We start from the raw sequence: 26,156 nt of genomic DNA on the forward strand, positions 1-26,156 counted from the left end.
AAGCCATTTCATAAGAGGTGATTACAAAAACAGAATGCAAAATGGCAACAACTGGTAGGGGGAAAAATGGCATCGCCAACCAAACGTGGCACGTTCCCCCCACGCTGAGAGAAATTCTGGCTGCTGGATTGGCCACACAGCAGGTGTGAAACCTGGGACTGCACAGGTGACACCAGAGCATTCCCACGTGCCCTGGAAAAAGGCACATAACTCAGTGGCACACATGGGCCCCTCAGTTCAGGAAAGAGATTGAGGGGCTGGAACAGGGCCAGAGAAGAGCAACGAGGCTGGAGAAGGGACTGGATGTGGCTCTGAGTGTCCTCTGAAACACCTCCAGGGACAGAGAATCCACCAGGTCTTGATCCAACCTCACTGTGATCACCAGCCCAGGGCACGAAGTGCCAACAGTGGGGTTGGATCAAGGATTGGACTTGATGATCTCAGAGGTCTCTTCCAACCCAAGTGAGAAGAGCAATGAGGCTGGAGAAGGGACTGGAGCACAAGTGCTGTGGGGAGAGGCTGAGGGAGCTGGGGGTGTTCAGCCTGGAGAAGAGGAGGCTCAGAGGTGACCTCAGCACTGTCTGGAACTGCCTGAAGGGAAGTTCTGGCCAGGTGGGGGTTGGTCTCTTCTCCCAGGCACTCAGCAATAGGACAAGGGGGCACGATGGGCTCAAGCTCTGCCAGGGGAAATTGAAGTTGGAGAGCAGAAAGAAATTCTTTGCAGAGAGAGTGCTCAGGGATTGGAATGGGCTGCCCAGAGAGGGGGTGGATTCCCCATCCCTGGAGGTTTTTCAGCTGAGCTTGGCCGTGGCACTGAGTGCCATGATCTGGTAAAGGGACTGGAGTTGGCCCAAGGGTTGGACTTGATGATCTGAGAGGTCTTTTCCAACCCAATCCATTCTGTGATTCTGTGGATGTGGCACTGAGGGAGAATCCACCATGTCTTGATCCAAGCCCACTGTGATCACCAGCCCAGGGCACAGAGTGCCCTGGGCTGGTGATCACAGTGGGGTTGGATCAAGGGTTGGACTTGATGATCTTGGAGGTCTTTTCCAACCCAATCCATTCTGTGATTCTATGGGTTTAAAGCCTGGGACTCCACATGTAAACTCCTTTTTCCAAATGCCCTGACAAAAGGCTGCTTTGCACATAACTCGTTTTACAGACAGGGAGATGCAAGTCAATCCACAAGTGATTTAAGGAATTACATTTTATATGGGAGGAAACCAGACAAGGGGAAAGGGGGAGCAGAAAACACTGACCCAATTTGGAGATAAGCCCTCAGAACACCTTTTCTGTGCTACACCAGCCTTTCTTTCAATTGCCCAACTCAAGTGACAGAAGAAGGTTATCTACAGGAAAAATACAGAAAATGTAACATTCTCCAAGGCTTGAGAACCTGCTTTGTACTTATCTGTCTCCATCTTACAAGGTACTGCCTGCATTTGAAAGTTAAACAGATTTAGGTTTAAACCTGCCCTTTGGCCGTGGGACTCAACATCAGATCCCAAAGAAAAGACTGATTTTTTTTCCCCACAGATATAGAAACTATGCCTAGTTTTATTCATGGCAATTTTCATTACTTTCAGGGAAAGGGCATTGTACAGAACTGCTCTGAATGAGCAGATCAGCTGCAGCATTGAGAGGTGAATTTGCTGTTGGGGAAATCCTTCCTCAAGCAGAACTGACCTCCCAGGAGAGCTGGGTGAGCCACCAAGGTGGGAGTTGGCACTTACTGATAATTTCCTTCAATTATTCTGCTGCCTTCAGTTCTGCCTGCCAACATTTTGTGTCCTCTCTGTTACAGGATGTGTCACAACCCCACTCCTAAAGACACCACAGACACAGGCAAAGATTTGGTGACTGCTCTGGAAACAATTCCCACAACTCACCTCTGAAACAAAGTGGTTTATGCAATTTTTTTTCTCAATTATGGCCCTTTCAAGCAGCAGATCTGAGATGAGTGATCCTCCACTATTCTGTGGGGTGTGTAAGGGAGGGGGAAACACCCAGATTTGAGTTGTGGGAGGCATGAATGTTGCTGCTGAAAGCCATGGCATAATTTCTGGCAATGGCTTTAAATTCAGTGTAGCTTGTTAAAAAAAAAACAGCAGAGAGAAAGCCTGAAGATCCAAGAACCAAAGAGAGCCAGACTGCAGGTACCACTTCAAAAGGCATCAACACAGACAATACACAGGAGGGTTTGGGCATGGCCTGCCCTGGCAGAAGGTTGTAAAGAGTGCAAATAATGGGCATTTCAGCCCCCAAATCAAAGTATGAAAGGAATGGCTGTTGGGTGCCAAGCTGAGCACCTGATCCTTGGATTCTGCCCTCCCTCTCCCATATCATACATGCAACATTCCTCAAAGGGGCATTTTGTTCACCAGTCAGGCACTGTGCAAGTACAGCTGCTGAATAAGGCAGCATTTTAGTACCAAAATATCCTCTCTATGTAGAGTTTTGTGCTCCCTTTGATATATTTTTTAAAATAATCTGTCCTGTAGCTATTCAAAGGAGCTACACAGCTATCTGCCAATAAATTTCATCTTTATTCTTTCTCTCCAAATGCACGCCTTGGAATTTAATCTGACTGTGCCACCATCACCAGTGTATTTATGTGTGGGATGCAGAAGACATATTTAATCAAGGCAATATTACACACTGTAGTGTCTGAGCTCTCCAGAGAATACATTTGGTTTAGGTTTTAATACCTGACAGGGACACCCCACCCCTTAAAAAAAAATAAAATCAGAAATATAGCAGATCTAAGAGAATATTTCACAATGGAGTTGCACAGTAGATGCTTCAATCGCTCCATTTCCCAGAAGATTCATTACAGTTACATTAGAAAGTCAAATCAGGCAATTCTGCAGTCTGGTGAAAGGCAGCATATGAAAGCAGGTTAATACAAAAGAATTTCATTTTAAATAGAGGACATTTAGGACTTTTAAAAGCAACATTATGATAAAAATTTCAGGGTGTTTATTCTGGCTTCGGAGCACGCTCTGTGAGGCTCAGTCCAGAGATGGGGCTGATTTTCCAAGGAAAGGGGGAGGGAATGGTACAGCTCCAAGGTTTGCCATCCTAATTACCCTCTCAGAGTCACGTGGCAGGTGCCCAGCCCCACTCAGCACCCCCAGGAAGGATCCCAAGTGCCTCCTTCCCACTGGCACAGGCTGTGCCCAACACACCACCAGTCACTGGATAGCAGCTCACACAGAGCTGTTGTTATTCAGCACAAGACAAAACCCATTTGGAGTTCTCTGCTTACCTTACAACAGGTATTAGATCTAATTATTACCATTTATAACCCTGCCTCCACTTCAGTGAGTAAAATGCAAACAGTGACTGTAATTACCTGCTAAACTAATAATGTAAGACTTGACTGACAGGGTGGAAGGAAAAAATTGTTGAAAGCAGATTGAACTTAAGAGTATAAGCTGAATGAAGACAACTAATTGTAGAGCAATTCTTTACTGTAAAGACTCCTACAAATACACAAACCATCAAACAACCCCCAACCCCCCAGAGAACAGAGAGGTTGTCACAGCAGCAGCTTTGGCAGCAGCAACAATGAACTTCCTGCACCCCTGCCTGTGTTTAATTTAACACAAACCCAAATGCAGTCAAAACATCTGGTGCATTATTGATGGTTATTGGGATAAATGAGATGGGGCATTTCACAGCAACTCAGTACAAATCCTACTTACACCCCACGTTTACAGAGTGAGACACCTGCATTTGCTTCTGGAAAACACCCTCTGTCTGCACATGGAACTGGTATTTTTGTCCCTCTTACTGTAAAGGAATCAACTCACACAGTTAATGATCAATATTGAGGATTTAAGCACCACAGCCCATTTTATTTTTTTTTAATCCTCCACTAAACCAAATGCTACTGAACTCCCAAGATCATTTTACAGCATTTAGTCCCATTTGAAGGGCAGAGATCACAAAGGGCTCTGCTAACCAGAGGTTAGAGCTGAACTCACAACAACAGCCAGACATCAGGAATAAACACACCACAGGCCAACCAAGAACTGTGTCTGCCTTTAATTTCTCACATCCTGACTCAAGAGCTGCACAAAAAGTTATTAAAATTAATGCAAACTATCATAACTCTGTCTTTTTTATGACTGGTAATATTACTTCTAAAATATTAGTCCCCTTGGCTGAACCAAGAGTGTCTGTTTGAAAGTTGTCTTTGAAGATCAGAAACTCTTTAGCATAAAAAGTGAAACATGCAATCATGTTAATTTGACAAGGTAAAAGGGGAAAATAAAATCACTTCAGCTTAGTGGTTCTGAAACTCAGGGAAGTCTTTCATTCAGAAGAAAAAAAAGAGCATTTTTCTTTCCTGGTTCTCATACAGTAACTGAAGTGGGGATGTAACAAAGGCTTTGGGTGCTCCAAGTGTTTTAAAAACAAAATAAAAGTATTAAACTTGGCAAATGACCTGAGTAAACACCTCCCACCTTAAATAAAATGAGTAAGGTTGAATAAATTGCTGATGCTCAAACCAACCTGGCAATCCAGTGAGTTCTCCTCTCTCTTTGCATAAGTGCCAAGCTATATATGCAAATATTCACATATATGAAGGAGGGAGTGAGACCATCAGCATGTGTGTTGTACAAACAAGAAATTCCAGCTGGAATTTCTCCCTTTCCTTCCGAAGCTGAAGGGCCTGAGTGCCAAAACACCCCATTATTATCCAGGTATTTTTTTCACAACCCAAACCAGCAGCCACACACTTTGTACCAAAAACCACAACCCAAGAAGCTCAGACTTGGCACAAATATCCCAGTTTTCCAATGCCCAAGTACAGCCCAAGGTACCACTCTGTGCATGGGAATGGTTTATTCCTGAATCATTTGCTGCTCTCATTTGCTTCCCACCAGGAGAAGCAGGTACTGAGCGTGGAAGATTTAGCAGAGCCCATTTCTCAGGGCTCCCTTGTCCCTCTGCCTTCCTGCCCAGGAATCCACGGCACTGTTACTGTTCCCAAATATTTATGAACACTCTGCAGCCAATAATGGGCTCTTGATTGCAGAGCTGTAGAGCAGCACATTCTGCAGTGCTGAGCAGCACTTTGAGAATAACAGGCTGCTCAGAGGCGTCCTGGGGGACCAACGAGATGCCAAAATTCAAGAATGAAAGGGATGCTGGTACAGAATCATATTTCCCTGCAGTTCTATTTGCAGGGGTATTCCCTTGGAAACCAGCAGCTCTACCTCTCTACACACACTGAGCTTTCCTCGGGACAGACAGACATCCCCATTTGACAGATATGAGGATCCCCTCACAGCAAATAAACACAGAGCTGTGTCAGGGCTCTCAGTGCTGACTCCCCAGTGCTTGTTCAAACTCAGCACTGACAAAATGAGCCATTTCCAGGAGTGGCGACTCAAACCTCCTTTTCATAATTGCTCACTCAATTTTTAAAAGCCTGTTCCTCTCCCTTACAGTTACAGAATGATTTCAAAAGCATGAACCCATTAAACATTTGCCTCAGTCTGCCCTCAACAATAGCCTCGAGAGATAAAACTCTCATTTGTTTCCACAGAGGCTCTATTGATTCTGCTGTCACAGAATATGACTCTTCTCTCCTCGTGCTGCTTTTCAGAACAGACTGTTCTGCTGGGGAGCTGCACATTTATTTATCCCCTCCCTGTCTCCCACAGCAGCTCTGGTTTCTCACACCCACCACCCTCCCCTGGCCCAGCAGAGCTCTCAGCAGGCAAATCCATCACTTCACACACAGGGGCTGATGCAAAGAGGCAAACAAATTGGGGGGAGCACCAAAAACTGGGCCAGGAAGAACATCCCAGGGCCAGGGGGAGATGAACCACCTGTCTCACAGACACCACCCACAGCATCACACAAGTGCTGATGGTTCTTTAGGAGAACAAGGTCAGGAGAATTACAGCTGGCAATGCTGTAAATGGGGAGTCTCCAGGCAGGATCTGGGGCTGGCACTGTGAAACTGGCACCTTTTATTAGGGCTGGGGAGATGGACTGTGCCCTGTCCCCAGAATGCCAAGGATCTGCTCCTCCAGGGCAAGGCAGGCACAGTTCCCATGCCCAGGGATGCAGCAGCTGAGGAATTCATGGCCAGGGAACAGCAGCTCAGCAACAGCTGTTTGGGAAAGCCCAAAAAGGTTTAGCACAACTGGATGTAACTAAAAGTGTTCTTTACTCAGCCTCTAAACATCAAAAATTGGGGCTGTCTGGTCCCTACAAACCCTTCAGGCGTGTTGTTTTCCAGGAAATCAGCCACAACAACTCCAAAGAAAAATAACAAAAATCAGCAGTTTTGTGAGCAACAAAGCCAAGCACCTTCTGAGGGACTTCTGAGTCTGATTAGAGAGGAAAGGAGGTGGTTCTTAGGCACAATCCCAACCAAATCTTTATCTCCAGATACCTGTGAGGTGTCCCACACATTTTTTTTGCTTTTAAAATCCTTTATAAGGCATATTCAACACAGCAAACACAGCTGAGAACATCAGTTTGAACAGACAAGCTCACCATTACTCAGTTATGTTCTCTCCCTCCTCTCAAACAGAACTCCCTGGCCCAGTTACCAACACACATGAAGAAACCTGAACACTCCAACACACTTATCACTGCAGGGAACCAAACCACTGACAAGACTAAAAACTGTCCACAAATTCTAAAAATAAAATAAAATAAAATTGATTACTCTCCAAGAACAAAAGGATTTATATATTTGGGTTCCCCAGATACTTCAAGCAGCACCACAGGTTTAAGTTTTATTGCTCAATCATTTAACTTGAGTTAAATTTCAGGTCCTCTCCAAAATCTGCTTTCCCCATTGCAAGATGAGGTGCAATACAAGTACAGAGGGAAAATATTTTCACACCAGAACCACCTTCTCACAGCCCTCAATTCAGCGTTGCCATCAAGCTACAATAAGCAAAAACACACACAGAGTGAGTGATTTTCTGTGTGGCTTGGAAACCTTGAACCTCTGACTATTCACTTAGTGATAAAGCTGCAAACACACACGTAACAAGGGAGCCAAACAATCCATCAGAGGAGAAAGAGCTGCCTTTCAGTCATGGCATCTGAGCATGTCTTTGTTCTTGGTTGACAACTTGAGCAGTCAGTTTGTTACAGCATGAAAAAAAATACAATATACAGATACTGAAAAAAAATACATTTAGTTTGCTAAAATTGGGTCAGTATAGACCTAAAATATGGGTCAGTATAGACCAGTCCTGCAACATCTCCCACTGAATTCACTTCCACCACAACAAGGACTAACTAGACATCAGAATTTAGCAGACCAAGTATTTATAGAGCTTACAGTTGAACCTGAAAACATTTTCAGTGCTCCTCCAGCACCACTTTAATGCTGCACAGTGCTACCTTTAGCTCACTAAAAAGGTTCTGTTCAGTACTGAGGCATTTCAGCTTCTTTGATAGTAAGGAAAGATCATTTAGTGAATCCATGTCATAAATACAAGTCAGTTTAGAGATGCTGAGATATCTGGGGATGGACTGAACTAAATCCAAGAGCTCCAAGAAGCTGCTCAGTGTCAGGAGCCGACAGTGACACAGGGAGAACTCTCCATGCCCCCCTCCTGCTGTGAACAGACCTGCTCACCCTGCCAAGGGATTTCTGCAGGAGGCAGCTCATTGTCCTACTGAACTCCCAGGTTTCCAGTCCCAGCAGAATGTTCTGACAGCCTTAGAAATCTGCTCTGAACCTCCCCCCTCTCCTGATCCTCAGCAGCACAGGGACTTTTCCCAGTCTCCTGAACACTTTCACAGGTAACTCACACCTGAGAGCTGACACAGGGGGTCAAACAAGCACCAGATTGTTGCCTGGTTTTCATGCCAGCCCTTGGAATCCCTGGGTTCCTCACATCTGTCTTTCATTTGTGATATAAATACACATTTATTTTCCATTTTATAGTTTCATTTCATACGCTGTTTACTTGATCTTGGCTCTGATCTTGCTGCAGCCAAGGGACATCACACTCCTCCTTACCAACATGAACATGTTCCACTTGAGCTTACAGAGCTCTGCAGTTTTCTGGTTCACCAACAGATTCCTGTATTTACAGAAGAAAATTGCTCAGACATTTTCCCCCCTAAACTACAAACAAACTCTTAATGCTTCACAAAAATCTAGTGGAAAAAAAATAGAGAAACTTGGCCAGCCCTTCTATAAACACTTAAAACCAACTGCAAAAGCTTTAGGAGTGTTTGGGAGGTGAGGGGGCAGGAGAGGTATCAATATTTAATCCACTGCTAAAAGTGTAGCATCAAATCTGCATCAGGGTGACATAATGTTGCAGCTGGTTCCATCTTCGTGTTCTTACATTAAGAAACCAGCTTTTCCTTTTGCATTATGTATTAAATAGTACATATTTTAGAATCTCAGAAAAGCATCACTAAGCCTTGGTAAGCCTTTATAATTGAAAAAATTGCATTTAGCATTTTACAGACTAGACATGCACAAAATACTAAATTCAAGGGCAGAGCTAATGTTAATAATTTCTTGGTAGTCTCTTGTGATCTCTGCCTTCTCAACCTCAACATGTGGAAAACAGCAATCAGTGCCCTTCTCAGCCTGACCTAAAGCATGTTTGCATTCTTCATGTTTGAGCAAGGAAAGCTCAGGCTTTTTAGCCACACAAATTCCTTTCCATGAGCAAATTGCCACCCCGTGGTGAGGAGTTATCATGTAGATATTGCCTGTCTGGGAGAGCACGCGGAGACCAAGGAGTTGTGTTTCAAAACACAGCAATGCAATTCTCACAGGGTTGGCAGGGGAAAAAAATGGGCTTTTCAGGTCGCTACAGGCAGGACTTGTGTCTGAACAGCACACTCAGAATGGTCGGGGCTTTCTAAGCTTTCAGATTAAACTCACCCACTCCATCCATGCCCTCAAAGCACCAGCCGGGCACGTGTTGGCACCGAGAGCTCAACGCAGGGAGATAAACTGGACATACTGTTAACAGCAAACATCTCTGGCAACCAAAGAGCAATTAACGTTAGAATTCTTAATCATCTCGACCATCTCTGCGTTGAGATAAGTGCATCAGCACGTGGCAGAGGGAATGTCAGGCTCGGCATTCCCGTCAGCTGGAGCAGCGGGATCAGCCCTGGGATGGCAGCGCTGGCACGAACCTGGCACGAACCTGCTCTGATGCTCATTCCCATCTCCTCCTCTCCCCCCAGCCCACACAACTTCAAACAACAACAAGGGAAGTCCTTGTTGACAATGGGAGGGGAAATATTTTCCTTACAAGACACACAGAGCTGAACAGTGACCAGAGAACTGGCATTTTCTACACTGGTTAACAAAGCAATTACCAATGGCCTTTTTACATATTTTTCTTTAATGGGGAATAATATGCATGTAGAAAAGACCTGCTTAAAGACTTCACTTATATTCTTTTAAATCAGACCATTATTTACTAACTTACATACGTTGTTGTTGGAATGGTACCCGTTTTTGCAGCTCTCTGTGTTTTGTGGTAGATGGAATTGTACCAGTTCTAAAATGGGAAGGCACTTAGAATCATAGAATGGATTGGGTTGGAAAAGACCTCCAAGATCATCAAGTCCAACCCTTGATCCAACCCCACTGTGATCACCAGCCCTGGGCACTCCGTGCCCTGGGCTGGTGATCACAGTGGGGTTGGATCAAGACATGGTGGATTCTCCCTCAGTGCCACATCCACAGAATCACAGAATGGATTGGGTTGGAAAAGACCTCTCAGATCATCAAGTCCAACCCTTGGTCCAACTCCAGTCCCTTTACCAGATCATGGCACTCAGTGCCACGGCCAAGCTCAGTTGAAAAACCTCCAGGGATGGGGAATCCACCCCCTCTCTGGGCAGCCCATTCCAATCCCTGAGCACTCTCTCTGTAAAGAATTTTTTTCGGATCTCCAACTTCAATTTCCCCTGGCAGAGCTTGAGCCCATCGTGCCCCCTTGTCCTATTGCTGAGTGTCTGGGAGAAGAGACCAACCCCCACCTGGCCAGAAATTCCCTTCAGGGAGTTCCAGACAGTGCTGAGGTCACCTCTGAGCCTCCTCTTCTCCAGGCTGAACACCCCCAGCTCCCTCAGCCTCTCCCCACAGCACTTGTGCTCCAGTCCCTTCTCCAGCCTCGTTGCTCTTCTCACTTGGGTTGGAAGAGACCTCTGAGATCATCAAGTCCAACCCTTGATCCAACCTCACTGTGATCACCAGCCCAGGGCACAGAGTGCCCTGGGCTGGTGATCACAGTGGGGTTGGATCAAGACATGGTGGATTCTCTGTCCCTGGAGGTCTTTCAGAGGACACTCAGAGCCACATCCAGTCCCTTCTCCAGCCTCGTTGCTCTTCTCTGGCCCAGCTCCAGCCCCTCAATATCCTTTCTGAACTGAGGGCATCACTGAACATGCTGGAAACCAGTTTTACTGAATCCCCAAAAATTCACACAAAAATTCATCCCCCAGATTACCTTTCACACTAAGAAGCCACGTTTCCACAGCGTATCTGTGCATAGCAGATAATGCAAGTTTGCCATTTATGTGGTTTAATTAAACACACCGAGGAGATGATGTGGGCGCAGCTGAAGCACAGGCTGTGGCTGGAGCTCCACGCCCTGCCTGGATCCATTCTTGGGGCTGAGCAGATGTTTATTCACACTGTGGCTCGCTGTGGGCAGAGCACACAGAGACCCTTCATGGGCCCAGGGCCGCCCCTGGCCCGGGATGGAGCCAGAGCCAACAATGAGGGGCACTGAAGCGCAGCCAAACTCGCTAATGGGCTGCGATAACAGCACAGACACCCCCCGGCTCCTTCATTACTGCGCCGACCCATTTCCCAGCTCATTCCAAACACATTTGGATGCATAAAATCATACCCAGCGCTGCACTCCAAGACATTATTATCTATCCAAGCACAGGATCCCTTCACCACCTCTCCCATATTGATTAAATGACCAGCACAGCGAGGACGTCCGAGGCCACCGGGAGAGGAACCATCTCCCCCAGAGCTGCTCATCAGCTCCTCTGTGCTCATTTGTGCCCTCCACGCTTTAAATGGTTTTCCATTTTTTAATACAATACATTTCTGGGCACACCATTAAGGGTATCATCAGTGCAGAGACACTGAAAAAAAACCCCTGTTCTTCCACTCAGTATTTCTAAACAACTAAACATCGCATTAAAAAAATACTAAAAAAGACAATCACTCTGAAATACAGCCTGGGTTTGTCAGCCAGTGTACATTTGGAAATTCAGATGCTTGCATTTTACTTGTCTGCCATTACTGGCAAATTAAAGCTATGAACAAATGCTGCGTAGGCAACAAATAATTCTCCTAACATGCCAACAATCACTTTAATCTCTTCCACTTAACAACTCATGAACCTTTTATGAACATAATCTTTTAGAAGGTAGCTGGTAATACAAGATAATCCCAGTACAAGTTTAATTAAAAATACAAACTACATATAGCTCCGTGCTTCCCAACTCTTTCAGGCTGGAAGAGCAAGAGTGGCTATTCTGAATAGCCCTGTTAATCTGGCAAACTGAAGTGCACAGAAACACGGCAAAGAAACCTCCAACAGACCATTTCACACTGAAGAAACAGTTCTCACAAATTCCAACTTGCCTTGGCACAGCATTAAAAAATACACAAACCAACTATTTTAAACAGCTGAACTAAAGCTTGCAGAGTTATGGATCCTGCTCTTATAAAGAGAATCCAGTACAAAATTAGTCATTGTTACAGGCTACAATGGAATTACTCAGAAATTTCAAAAAAGCCATTTTCCTTCAAGAAACAGAATTTGAGTCACTTGGCTGTCAGATGGAAGTCAACATAGATTTTATTTGACTGGACATAAAAGACATTTGCTATTTTTAAACATACCTCATGTAATCATTTAACCAGAGCCCTGTAATTCAGACTGGGGAGCTTTTTTCACATTCTAAAGCTGATCAGGAGAAAGGCCTTTACAGTTCTGTTTAAGAGCTGGCTGGTCTCCAATAAATACAGTTTGCACTCCCCAGCTCCCCTGGTAATCATCTCCACAGCTCCTTCCCCTTCCTCTAAACCCGGGCAGAAATTCCTTAAACTGCCTGAAAGCCTCCAGAAAGCTTTCCCTGTGCCCTTGCCCACAGCCACCACCTCAGAGCTGGGGCAAGAATTAACTGGCCCAGGCAGGTCCTCACTGGCCACTCAGTTTGCTGGGGGTGTTTCCAACCCTTCTCTACCCTGACTAAGAATAATGAAGTCCAAAATTTGACTCTGCCAAGTGGTGCCAACAGTCAAACCTGTCACAAATACAGAAGTGGCATCTGCCCACATCCCAAAAACCCCAATCACCTCCTCACCTCAAACACCAGCTGTGTATTCCTGAGCTTCAGAGTTATTCCGAGGCACAGAAGGAACTCTCTTTAACATATGAGTCCATCCATCTCTAATGAACATTCCTGACACACACAGATGTGTAGGTCAGCAGTGACACTGGGTTTGAGAAGCACATTCCCCAAACCAGGAAGTTTTCTAGGTTTGCTTTTTTCTTTTTTTCTTTTGGTTGAGACTGTGATTGTGAAAGGCACTCTATGGGCTCTTTTCACACCAAGAAAATAGCAAGAAATCCCACGCTGGAGAAAAAAAAAAGTGCACAAGCAAGCAAAATTAAACCTTGTGATCTAACACAGATTCCTTCAAACATGTTTCAGCTCTGACACTTCACTGAGAACTGAAGGCACAGCAAATATTTTTGCCTCCAACAAGAGAGCATCAAATTTTAGCCACAGCTGAGTGAGTTACCACTACAGAGAAATGTGGATTTCCTCAAGCTCAGGATCATCAAAAAAGCCAGACTGTACAAAGGCTTTGTCCTTTCAGGAATATCCTCCACTAATCTTACCAGACAAATGTAATTCAGATGGATATGCAGCTCCCAGAGGCATCAGGCACCGGTGCTGCTGCTCTCAGGAAGTGCTTTCACATTTGGAAAGCAGCTCCTTTAGATGTTCACTGTACCAGCATTTACCAGCTCCCTCCTCTTAAATGATCTGATGCATTTCATTACCCAGGGCTACCTCCAAATGTCACACTTTCTGCACACCCTTCAGCTCAAAGCAGTTTCTCACTAATGTGAAAGCTTCCAATTCCAGCTCTCAGTCCCCAGAGCACTCAAGGTTTGTTTTGATACCAGTGGTTTAAAAAAAACCAAAAAAGAACCAACAACAAACCCCTAAAAATTGTCCTGTGCTATAGAGACAACACTTGCAGCCCTCCCTGACAGCCAATTTATCTGCAGTCCAAATTCACAGCTAATCAAGTCAGCAGAGCAGCACATCAGGCACGTGCCACGCTCTGCGAGCTCCTCCTGACAAACACTCACCATCTGCAGCCTCCTGAAACCAGAGACATTTTTCCACAGCTGCACAAGTCAAACTGTGCTATGGATGACTGGCCCCCGAAGTCCTATTTCTGCAAGTAGGAACTGATGACCTGAGAACTGTTAACATCAAGGAACTAAGCAGCAGCAATCTCAGAGGGATGTTTAAGTGATGCTCCCAAATAGGTTCTGCCCGCAAAAAAAAAAAATCTGCTTCTTTCAAAATTTACAGTATTTTTTATCATTAAGGCATTTGGATGAACTCAAACCCTGGAGACAAGGGCTTTGCTGCTACACCCAAGAGGTGCTTCTGAGATCCTTTTAAGTCTGGTGTCTTTCTGTATCATCATAACGTGGCAAATGGAACCAGTGGACCTTGTCTTCATCTTCTCTCAAAAAACTCCAACCAGCAGGGGGGAAAATAAGTCACATTCAACAACTCCAGCACATTCATACACATACCCGAGTACTCTCATAAAACAAGGAAAGCCTCCTGCCCCCAGAGATGCTCCCTGATAATTGTTTGTGTGATAAGTTTTATTTTAGAGTCGAAAGAACATTTTGTTTTTACTCATGACCTCAGCTCACCACAACCACCACCTCTCCTGCTGGTCACAGCCTGGACAGGGAGGCTACAGAAGCTCCAAAACACACCCAGCCCCACAGAGAATACACCTGGTTGGACCTGAAACAGAACTCAGATCACAGAAGGATCAGTGTGTTCTGCACTGCAAGGATTAACCTCTTCTGCCTGATTTTCCTCCCTGGAGCCCACCCATCCTCTCCCCAGGGAGGGGAACCAGGCCCAGAGAGAACAGATTTTATCCTTCAGACATCCCCTGGACCACAGGCTGATTCTAAAGAACCAAATGCAAGTGAGGTTTGAATTGTGTTCCTACTGAAGGAGACTCTAAACAACAGATTTTTATTAAAACCAAACTTCTGGCTTTCCTGGGCTTCCTACTGGGTGACCCCACCCCTGTCCATCTCGGGAGGCTCATTCAGCATTTATAACCTCCCCCTTGTGCATCTGAAAGCAAAATCCCAATTCCATTCACTTTAAGGAGGCAGAGGGAACTTTACTCAGAATATTTCCAGTATTGATTGAGAACTGGGCTCTGAATGAGCAAACAGCCAATTAGTAACAGGAGGGACAGTGAGCACAGGAGCTCCCCACCAGGAATGCCCAGAGACAGCACACAGGAAAAAAAAGACATTTCCCTTCTGCTGGAAGCACAAGGAAGTAACCCAGGGCCAAGAACTTACAGCTGGTTATTCCTACAAAGCTTCTTTTCTTGATTCAGGTACAGGAATTACAGCATAAAACAGTTCTGAGAGCCACAGAAAACAGCAAGCCAGACATTTATGCTAAAACTTAAAAAAAAATCAATATAACTCAAATTTGACAGCTAAGAGAAGAAACACTTAAAAGACAATAAGTACAATTTCCATTCAATACAAAGAATTAGATACTTTCTACAGCTGCTGGTAGCAGAAAATCCTGAATACTTGGCTATGGACAATAATACCAAATAGTTACTGATGATACATCAAGACACAAAATAACAAATGCAAAGATACAAGATAAAGTTGGCAGGAGAATCAGCCTTTAAAGTAAGAGAAGAACAACCGTGTCTTAAATTGAAGGGTCCAGTGAGAAAGTGAAGCTGAGCAGTCCCAGGGACCAGCTCAGTGGGGCTCTGAGGCAAATACACCATTATTTATATGTTTTTAAAGCATTAACCACCCATGTCATGATCACTGCAAGAAGGAAACGTGTCATGTTGGACTAAGTCAAACACACTTTCAGATTAGCAAAGTAAACAGATACAGAAATTTTCTTATTGCTTCACAACTATAAAACTTCCTGATAACAGTGACAAAGTCCCCTCACACCTATTTGGCAAGCAGAGAAACAAAAGTGCAAGGAGTTATTCAGCTCAGGGTCATGCAACAAGTTTTGCTGGGGGGTTTTAAGTGTCTGGAGCACAATCCAAATATTGGGATACCAACAACATCCAAATTCCTGTTAGGAATCAACACTGTGCAATCCTTCCAGTCTCTCCTGTTGTCTGCTGGGACCACGACCCTTTGGCATCTCCAGGAATTAGAGATATGACCTAATTATAATCTCTTTGGGATTTAATACAAGAAACATGCTGAGTTTCAAAGAGAATGTCCCAAACAAGAGGCCTCTTTCATCAATAATCCCTCCCAGGCCTCGTTTCTGCCCAAGAACATCCGACATGTGCTCAGAAAGTCCCAGCAAAGCAAAGCAAAGTGTGGCTGGAACTTGTGGGGACTCAGAAGACTTGACTACACAAGAAAGTAATTACTTTCCACACCTTGCTCAGCTGTACTTTGGGACAAAAGCTGTGGGAGGAGTTATTTGAGGAATAATTAGCGCAGGGAAAGAGAACTTTAATTGCTGCAGAGAGCAGGGATGGCCCCGAGAAGAGGCAGAGCCAGTTCCATCCCTGACTCTGCAGCCACAGAAAGAGGCACCAAGTTGCACATTAAAGCCCAGCAATAAAAGACCAAGCTATTCAACATGAAGACAAGCAGGAAACAAGAATCAAATGACTTTTTTGCAGGCAGAAGAATGAGCAGATATGCTGTTTACAGGCTGTGTGACACAGCCAGCCCTGCAAGGGGAGCTGTGACAGTGACTGAGACTCAGGGAAGAAGAGACACATCCTCGAACACTCACATCAATCACCAGCAAAGCAGAGCAGGGGAATCTCAAAGTCTGCAGCAGGAAAATTGGCATTATTACAAAAATATCTAAGCAGAGGTATAAAATTAACATGTTACAAGGCACAGATATTTGTACTGAGCTGCCAGAGGACATGTGAGGTATAACAAGTGTCACTGATAAAGGCAGCACCTCCCAAAGAATTAGAACAATTAAAAAAAATCTTAAAATTACCAGACTTACATGCACCACTGTCTTTTCACCTACTGCCCTCCAGTATCTCCAGACTTTGATGGAACACTCAAACAGCAACCAGGGCTCTTTCAGCAGCTCAGAAGAGAATCTGGATCCTGCCTAAGTTTTCTTTCAAGAGTGAAGTTTCCCTGATTAACCACAGACACAAGGGGCAAATCACAGCAGGATCTCAAAAAAGGAAATCAAATTCATTTTACTTCACTAAAAACCCCACCCATGTCAATTTTGTTCCCAGTAACAGCAAATAAACTTGTGTAGGACATAACACTAAACCTACAGATGAAGCCTTATTACAAATTAAATTAAAAATTAAATGCTCAGACTAAATTAATCTTAAGGTAAGCCAGTTTATCTCCTGACAACTTAGCTGGGCATTTGGCTCAGAGAAATCTTGAAGTGCACAGATAACCAAGTTTGTTGAATCACTGAGGAAAGTTCCTCATCTTAAGGGTTAGAAGGCAAGTCACATAATTCAGAGGGTTAAGGAGCAGTCAGAGGCAGGTCTATTAAGTTTCATGAAAATGAATGACCTCAGAGACATAAATTAGATTTCCTGCATCTCACTCCCAGTTTGTACAAATGAGGATTAAGTGTTGAAGTCTCCAGCACAGACCTCATTAGAAGATCTTTAATGGAGACATTGCTTTGTGTACAAGATGTGCCACCCTGGCACAGCCACACCAGGTGCCAGGGCACACAACTGGTGTGAAATTGGGCTGGTTTGGTCACACAACTGGTGTTGAATTGGGCTGGTTTGGTCACACAACTGGTGTTAAATTGGGCTGGTTTGGTCACACAACTGGTGTTAAATTGGGCTGGTTTGGTCACACAACTGGTGTTAAATTGGGCTGGTTTGGACACACAAACTGGTGTTAAATTGGGCTGGTTTGGACACACAACTGGTGTTAAATTGGGCTGGTTTGGTCACACAATATTGTTAAATTGGGCTGGTTTGGACACACAAACTGGTGTTAAATTGGGCTGGTTTGGACACACAAACTGGTGTTGAATTGGGCTGGTTTGGTCACACAACTGGTGTGAAATTGGGCTGGTTTGGTCACACAACTGGTGTGAAATTGGGCTGGTTTGGACACACAAACTGGTGTTAAATTGGGCTGGTTTGGTCACACAACTGGTGTTAAATTGGGCTGGTTTGGACACACAAACTGGTGTTAAATTGGGCTGGTTTGGACACACAAACTGGTGTTAAATTGGGCTGGTTTGGTCACTTAAAGATGAAGCAGCTGCCCTGAAGAACCTCCCCACATGCCAAGTGCTCTTTCTTAATTCAAAGCCCATCTGAAGGTCCTGATTGCCTGGACACCAGGATTTCATTTTTACTGGGTGTCTCTCAGGGAAATACAACCCTTCAAGCCCTGGAATTCCATATGCACAGCACCTTCTCCTTCCATATTCATGACACTTTTCATCTGAACATGCATGAATGGAGGCTCCCAAATCAAGGAAAGGATGAAGAGGCATTTCAGCAGCCCCACCATGTGTTTGTTGCAGACCCCAGTGGGTGTTGCCAGAGTGCTCTTGGTCATGAAGATTCATAATCCTTAAACACATATATTTATTTAATAGCTTTGATATTTAGATCCCCTCACAGCCTGTGACACACAGTTAATTACTAACTGAATTTGCCATTTTCTTCAAAACTGGTTGCCAAAAGGGTAAGCTTTGACAGAAACCATCATATTCTTGTTTAATTCTCTATTCCACCACCCCAAAACACTCCAGCCTAGATCATCCTGCTTTATAATAATACCATGTAATTATTGGAGGGGCTCAGGTTTAAAACAACCCCCCAACAATCTCCCCCTGCCCCCAGGGAGATTCTCCATCCATTGCCCCACACACAGTCACAGAAACACAATTCCATGCACAAAATTCCAGAGTTTAACAAACAGTATCTGCCTAAGAATCGAATATACAGAACTTGCAGGTGGCTGAGGTCAAATAAAATCCATCAAGTTTTAGTCCCCTAAAATGAATCTGGGGAAACTTTAGATAAAGATTCATTTGTGGGAGAATTGGTGTGAACACACACACAGAGATTCAAGTCAAACCAAACAGAAGTTTGGGTTTTCTAAACATTTTAACACCAATTTCTCACCAAGAAGAAATTCTGCTCCTTCATGTTTTTAGTTCTTTTCAGGAGAATATATGACAAGAATGTTTCCCCTTTGTATTTCACCCAGAGCTGTAGGAGAGTCTGTTCCCAGAGCAGCTGACACTCACAATGCTCCAAAAAAAGGCAGGAAAAACTGCAGGAAAAGGGGCCAAGTGCCCAATAACTTGCCTGTTTCCACCCCAGACCAGCTGACCACATGAAAAGCACCAACATAAAGGAGCCACTGCTCATCACACAGACAGAAATATTTATTAGCCCTGGATGACACAACTTCCTTTCTCTCTCTTTAACCCAGTTTCTCAGAGGAAACCAACTTCCCCAAGTCCCCTCACTTCCCCCTCTCCCCCCTCCCCAATTCCCTTATCCTCTTATTTATTTCATGCCAGGAACTTCTGGTGGGTAATGAGTCTCCACCCAGCCCAGCAATACCCAACATTCCTGAGAGTTTTGTGCAGGGCAGCAGATGGAGAGGAACAAACTCTCTAATTAATGACATCCCCAGTAAGGCCTGGCCAGACAGAAGCAGCCCCTGGAGTTCTGCTGGCAGACACATCACCCTGGCACAGCCACGGGACTGTGCCCTCAACTGGGGTGGAAAACAGGGGGGAAAAGAGGATTTAATGGCAACAGGGAGGGAGGGGACAAACCTCAGGACTTCCAAGCTCTTGTCTCCTCAGCAGAAAAACTAAACCAGAAACTTCATTAGTTCTGCTGGTCATGAAAATGAATTTACAGCCCGGCCTTCACTGCCTGCACCAGAACAGATCATGGGACATCAGTCACCAGAAACCAGAAATCCTGTTACACATCTGGAACAGCCAAAATTGCCTGTCAGTAGCAGGGATTAATAATACCATGGAAACCTTTTTTTATTCTAGACAAGCAGATTAAATGCATAGATTAACTAAGAGCTCAGAACTAACGAGCACTCATTTTCTTCCCCTTGCCCTGAACCTCACCAGAGTGAACTGCCCTCTCATTTGTGTTCTGTGGGAAGAACAAAAGAGCCTCCATGCTCAAGGAATCACCCATTTTTCAGGAACTCAACCATCAAAATTTACTTTTTAATCTATCAAATTTCTGTACACCTAAACTGGCCTATGTTTGCAGAGTTGCACTTTTAGCAGAATTAAGATGCCAAATCCAAATAAATCCTTCATGTCTCAGATTCAGGGAAACACCACCAGCTTTGACAGCTGCACTCCACAGACACATTTCTAAGAATTCCACAGAAAAAGGTGATTATTATCCCCACTGGGCAGAGAGAGGAAAGTGATGTTTGCATCCCACTTTTCTCTAGGTCATGGTCCAATTCTGGCTGCTCAGTGACCTACCAGCCATTTGCATTAAAACCAAAAATAACAACAAAAACAAACCCCACAACACCTTTTGAAAGGGGAACAGCCAGCGAATTTTCCCATCTGTGTGTGTTTCTCAGTCTCTTACAGCAATCCCCTGCCCCTGCAGACATGGAAAGCACAAGGAGCCAGCACAGCATTCAGATCTTGTTTGCTCCTTTGTTCCCCCATCAGCCTCTGTGAAAGGAGCACTTGGGCACAGCCACCAACAGGAGCAAAGCCCGTGGCAGACGCTGCTGGCACAGCAAGGGCACGAGCACAATGGGGCGTTGTGGCTCCTGCCCCCCAACACCTCCCACCCTGCAAGGAGAGCTCAGATCTGGCTGCAAAAGCCATTCCCAAACTGCCTCTGATCTCACTCACCTCCCTGTGCCACCCTCCACACCAGCCCTGCCAGTCTCACCCCCTTCCCTGGGCCACCCTCCACACCAGCCCTGCCAGTCTCACCCCCTTCCCTGGGCCACCCTCCACACCAGCCCTGCCAGTCTCGCACCCCTCCCTGTGCCACCCTCCACACCAGCCCTGCCAGTCTCACCCCCTTCCCTGTGCCACCCTCCACACCAGCCCTGCCAGTCTCACCCCCTTCCCTGGGCCACCCTCCACACCAGCCCTGCCAGTCTCACCCCCTTCCCTGGGCCACCCTCCACACCAGCCCTGCCAGTCTCACCCCCTTCCCTGTGCCACCCTCCACACCAGCCCTGCCACTCTCACCCCCTTCCCTGTGCCACCCTCCACACCCTTTCCCTGCCAGCTCACCCCCTTCCCTGTGCCACCCTCCACACCAGCCCTGCCACTCTCACCCCCTTCCCTGGGCCACCCTCCACATCCTTTCCCTGCCAGTCTCACACCCCTCCCTGTGCCACCCTCCATACCAGCCCTGCCACTCTCACACCCCTCCCTGTGCCACCCTCTACACCAGCCCTGCCAGTCTCACCCCCTTCCCTTGCCAGTCTCATCCCTCTCCCTGTGCCACCCTCCACACCAGCCCTGCCACTCTCACCCCCCTCCCAGCGACCCTCTCTCCACACCAGCCCTGCCAGTCTCACCCCCTTCCCTGTGCCACCCTCCACACCAGCCCTGCCAGTCTCACCCCCTTCCCTGTGCCACCCTCCACACCAGCCCTGCCAGTCTCACCCCCTTCCCTGTGCCACCCTCCACACCAGCCCTGCCAGTCTCACCCCCTTCCCTGTGCCACCCTCCACACCAGCCCTGCCAGTCTCACCCCCTTCCCTGTGCCACCCTCCACACCAGCCCTGCCAGTCTCACCCCCCTCCCTTGCCAGTCTCACCCCTTTCCCTGTGCCACCCCCCACACCAGCCATGCCACTCTCACCCCCTTCCCTGTGCCACCCTCCACACCCTTTCCCTGCCAGTCTCACCCCCTTCCCTGTGCCACCCCCCACACCAGCCCTGCCAGTCTCACACCCCTCCCAGTGTCCCTCCCTCCACATCCTTCCCCTCCAAGCTTCATTTCAGGCAGCTTTAAAAAAAGCACATTAAATAAACAGGTCTCCAATCAATAGGGGGGTTGTTCTGTTATGGTTCAAAGAGAGGTTTTCTCTTAAAATACACCGTATTTTAAGCCTATTGATTTAACTTTAAGCTCTAAGCTAAAAAGCAGAGAGTGCATCCCTTTAAGTCAAGCAGGATGATTTGTTTAGACTTCCTGCAACTGAAACAACTGCAATATACAGCAAAACCAGAGTGAAAAATGGCCAAACATCAAAAATAATTGGTCTAACCAGGACACCATCCTATAAAACCCACAAAAACCTGTACATTAGAAACTTAAGAGTTGGTTGTTTTGAGTTTGGGGTTTTTTAATGGTTAACTCCAACCCCAACCACCCCTTCTTAATTTATGTAGTTGCTCCCTCATCTCATTTGAGGACTACATAATAACTAATTGTTTGCCAACTGCCATCATTCTTTTAAACTAGAAATTAATTACAATTTGAGCACTGTACTCATATAGCAACAACACAGAGTGTTACTGGAGCTTCCAGTGTCCTTAAATATGGCTCATAATGAAATCAAAGCCACCCTCAGGCCATCTCAGAGTAGGAACTGAGAGGACAACACACCTTGTGCTGTGCCACTGCCACAGCCCTGCAGAATTCTGTGTGTCACAGCACACCTGCTCCCCTCCCACCCCCAGGGGGAAAGGGCTGCTTTAGGGGCCAAGCACAGCCAGAACACTGAGATGGCAAATTTACAGTGTTATTAAAACAAGTCAGTTATTAAACTGCAACATCAGAATGCCATTTTTCCCACCAAACCTGTAATCAGCATTAACAAATAGAAAATCACAGGTTTGAAAGGGACCCACAAGACCATCCAGTCCAATTCCTGGCCCTGAACAGACACCCCAACAACCCCACCCTGTCCCTGAGTGTTGTCCAAACTCTCCTGGAGCTCTGGCAGCCTTGGGGCTGTGCCCACTGCCCTGGGGAGCCTGGTCAGTGCCCACCACCCTCTGGGGGAAGGACCTTTCCCTGAGATCCCACCTGACCCTGCCCTGGCAGAGCTTCAACAACACACACACACCCCACGTCCCCTGATGCTCATGAATGTTGCTGGTTATTCACCTTTTGCTGTGGCAGCACTGAATCCACACCCACAGCTCTGCATGCAAACAACCCCCCCAGGGCAAACCAAATCCCTGGATGCAAAGAAATCACTATTTGTTAATCCAGCTACATAATTACTGGCTAAGGCAGGTCTGTCTCTCCTGGTTCCACTCACCTCTTCTGCTTCCTGTTTTGAAAAGCTTTGTCCAGATGGAGAGTGATCCCTCTCCCTGCCACTCCACAGCACAAATTGCCACGGCCCAGGAGTCCCAGAGAGCAGCACAAGGATTGCACTGCACTCTCTGAACTCTCAGCACAGCCCTCCTGCAGACAATGAACATCCCTGGCCACACCAAAGCCACGGGAGTGGGAGAAAAACACCAAAAAAAGTCTCCTCAACCCAGAGGCACCACCACGTGTTATTCAGGTAAGGAAAATGAAGTCATTTACCCCAATTACACACTGCAGTCAGCTGAAGAGTCAAAACCAAAACTGGGAGGCCTCATGATTCAAGGGTGACAGTCACTGCTTCCTATTTTCCACAGGATCCAGCACTCTGGCAACTTCTCCTCAAGGCCCACACGTTATCTGCTCACCCACTGCTGCAGCCTCAGTGTATCACCAGCCAGCTGAAGTCACCAGTGAGCTGGCTGAGATTTCACCATCCCCAACCAGCCCCAGCCCAAAATCTCAGCCCCTTGTGCAGCCTCAACACAAACACAAACACACCCCCCAGTCCTGCAAGGCCTCCCTGATCCTCAGGGGTCCACTCCAACTCCAGACATCCCACAATTCTACAACCGACTTTGGCCTTTTTACAGATGCTGCTGTGAAAACAAAAGCCTTTAAACAACAAAGAAAAGCAACCAGGTCCGCACTGAAGTCAATCTCTGCACATTCCTTTTGTCACCCAGTGCAATTCTCTGCCCTCCCCTTTGCCAGCACTTCTGGCACACACCCCTCCAACACCAAACAACCCAAAGCCAACTGAAACGCAGCAGTTTTTACACGGGGGGGTTTCATTTGGAGGGGAGAAGGTGGAAGCTGAAGGAAAGTTGCAGCGGTTCATGGAGTGCACTTCCGAGTCTCACCTCATGTGCTCCCTCTCCACATTCGGCGCAGACACAGCAGAGCCAGCGCTGGGAGGGGAGGAGGAGACAAAACACACACAATGTTTTGGCGCCCTTCAGCTTCTAATTTACTATTTCCTTTTTCCAAGGTACCAAAGGGCCGCTCTGGGGAGGGAGGAAAGAGGCAGCAAACGCTTCCCGAGCCCGATCTCGCAGTGCTGGAAGGCACAGGGGGGCCGAGTGTGAGCAGAGCCCAGTCCCGAGCCCAGCGGAGCGTTGGCAGGAGAACAATGAGCGCCGGGCTGGGCATTGTGCGAGCGGCCCCCGCTCGGGACAAACCCCGAGCCAAACTCAGCCCCCAGCCCGGGCCACGACCCCGACCCCGGGCCAGAACCGGCGGCTGAAACCGCAGCACTGAAACCCGGAGGAGACGCGTTTACCAGAAGTGCTTTTATTATTCCAGAAACGCTTCCACGCCTCTTTAACCAGCATGGATTGGATCTCAGTTCTGAGGCAGCCGAGTACAAAAGAGAGAAGGACCCAAAGCGTTTGCCTGGCGATGCAGGAGCAACAAAATCAAACGCTGCACCTTGCACATTATTCAAAAATTCGACGTGTGCCTTTCACGACCAACTTCTTTTGACATTTTTATCTGGTTAAAAGCCACATTTAACAACAGACACACCATCTGAATCACGCCTGTTGGATTTGCTCCCACAAAGCATTTTTAATGAAATTTTCACTCCCAAGAACCAGCGGCTGAGGCTCCTCAATTCAACCCCACTGGGGCAGCAGCAAAATGACCTCTTTGATTTCAATAATTGGCCAAGGTAAGGCAGGAATAAACAGCCATCAAAGAGCAGGCTCTGCCCGCACAACAACCCCCCAGCAGCGCCGCTGCTTCGAGGGAAAACTCAGCAAAGCCAAATAACTGCGAACAGCCCGTGCAAATAAATCCCAGGGCACACACACCCCAACAATGAATCACATTGTTTTCATTCCCAGCCATTTCTTGAAGCCTCCAATGTTGTTCTACCTCCTACTACTTCTCTGATTCTGGGCATCTCCTGTTCACGCTTTGGAAGGTGAAATGGGAACAAAACAAAACAAACACACCAGAAAAAAAGAAAGAAAGAACCCCCCCAACCCTTCCTGTGCTACAGAAAATGTTATGATTAAATCCACTTGCATAAAATCTTCATTTCACAATTCCAAGCCCTCACACACACACACGAAAACAAGTGTGTGTGTTTTCCACGGCTCACTCGATTTCCTCGGTGGAAGTCGGAGATCTGAGTCATAGATCACGTTTATTCAGGAGGTTAACAAGTTAAAAACCTTTCCCTGAGAGCATCATCTCTCTGACGAGCATCAGGGCAGACACGGCACGGCAGCAATAAAGAAACAGACAAAAAACCAGCAAAAAAACCCACCAAAAATACAGAAATAAAAGAACCAAAGAAAGAAAAGAAAGAAGGGAAAGAAATAAACAAAAGAAAAGAAATAAAGAAAAGAAAAGAAAGAAATAAAAGAAATAAATGAAAGAAAAGAAAGAAATAAAAGAAATAAAGAAAAGAAAAGAAATAAATAAAAGAATAAATAAAAGAAATAAAAGAATAAATAAAAGAAATAAATAAAAGAATAAATAAAAGAAATAAATAAGAGAAATAAATAAGAGAAATAAATAAATAAAAGAAATAAATAAAAGAAATAAAGAAAAGAAAAGAAATAAATAAAAGAAATAAAGAAAAGAAATAAAAGAAAGAACTAAAGAAAGAAATAAAAGAATAAAAGAGAAGAAATAGAGAATAAAGAAATGAAGAAATAAAGAAATAAAATAGAGAATAAAGAAATAGAATAAAGAAAGTAATAAAATAGAGAAGAAATAAAAACTAAAATAATGAAAGAAATAAAATGAAAAAATAAAGACATAAAATAAAGGAATACAATAAAAAATAAATAAATGAAAAACCAAACACACACACGCAGCCAGCCCAGCCCCGGCACCCACAACTCCGACCAGGCACTTTGTCCCCCCCAGTCACACACAAACCCCCCGAATTCCCCGCGGAGTTCCCTCCCCACGGCTCCGGATTCCCTGGATACAGGGACGGGCCTCGGCCCCGGCACAACAAACCCTTCCCTTCCCTCCCTTCCCTGCGCTCCCTCCCACCTCGGCGGGCGCTACACCATCCGCGGCGGCTCCGGGCACTGCCGGGACAAAGCGGCGCGGGCAGGGCGGGCGGCGAGGGCGCTCAGCAGCGGCGGCGCTCGGGCATCTTCCCGGGAACAAGGAGGGATGGAGGAGGAGGAGGAGGAGGAGGAGGAGGAGGAGGAGGAGGAGCCCCAGCACCACCAGCACCACCAGCAGCACCAGCGGCGGCGGCGCCAGGTCCGGGCCCCCCGCGCGGCCCCGCCCGCGCTGCCCCCACGCACGGCACGCACGGGCCTGGCAGCGCCGCGGCCGGAGGGGCAGCGCCTGCCCGCCAGTACCGCCGCGCGCCATTGGTAGAGTCCCGCGTGACGTCACGCACAGGGAGCAGCGGGCCAATGGCGACAGTCGATGGAGGGGGTTCGAACGAGCCGGGCGAAGGCAGAGCGGGCACAAAGGCGGCGGCGCCCGGCCCGGCCCTCGGGGCTGAACCCGCGTTCCTGATCCCCTCCTTCCCGATCCCCTCAGTCCTGATC

At 46.5% G+C, this 26,156-nt stretch overlaps 1 protein-coding gene across 3 annotated transcripts in view; it reads right to left on the bottom strand.

Annotated features, from left to right (window-relative positions):
• RERE (arginine-glutamic acid dipeptide repeats) overlaps nucleotides 1–25,797 on the bottom strand; it is a 206,495-nt gene extending 180,698 nt beyond the window's left edge. The window contains exon 1 of one of the 3 annotated variants that reach the window (XM_071575580.1): nucleotides 25,642–25,797. The gene's annotated coding sequence lies outside the window, so the exon portion shown is untranslated. The remainder of the gene's footprint in view (nucleotides 1–25,641) is intronic. The other 2 variants (XM_071575576.1, XM_071575579.1) reach the window with 2 other exon arrangements.
• Between the last annotated feature and the right edge of the window lie 359 nt (nucleotides 25,798–26,156).

This window comes from Pithys albifrons, chromosome 22 (assembly GCF_047495875.1).
Source record: "Pithys albifrons albifrons isolate INPA30051 chromosome 22, PitAlb_v1, whole genome shotgun sequence".
Taxonomy (NCBI): domain Eukaryota; kingdom Metazoa; phylum Chordata; class Aves; order Passeriformes; family Thamnophilidae; genus Pithys; species Pithys albifrons.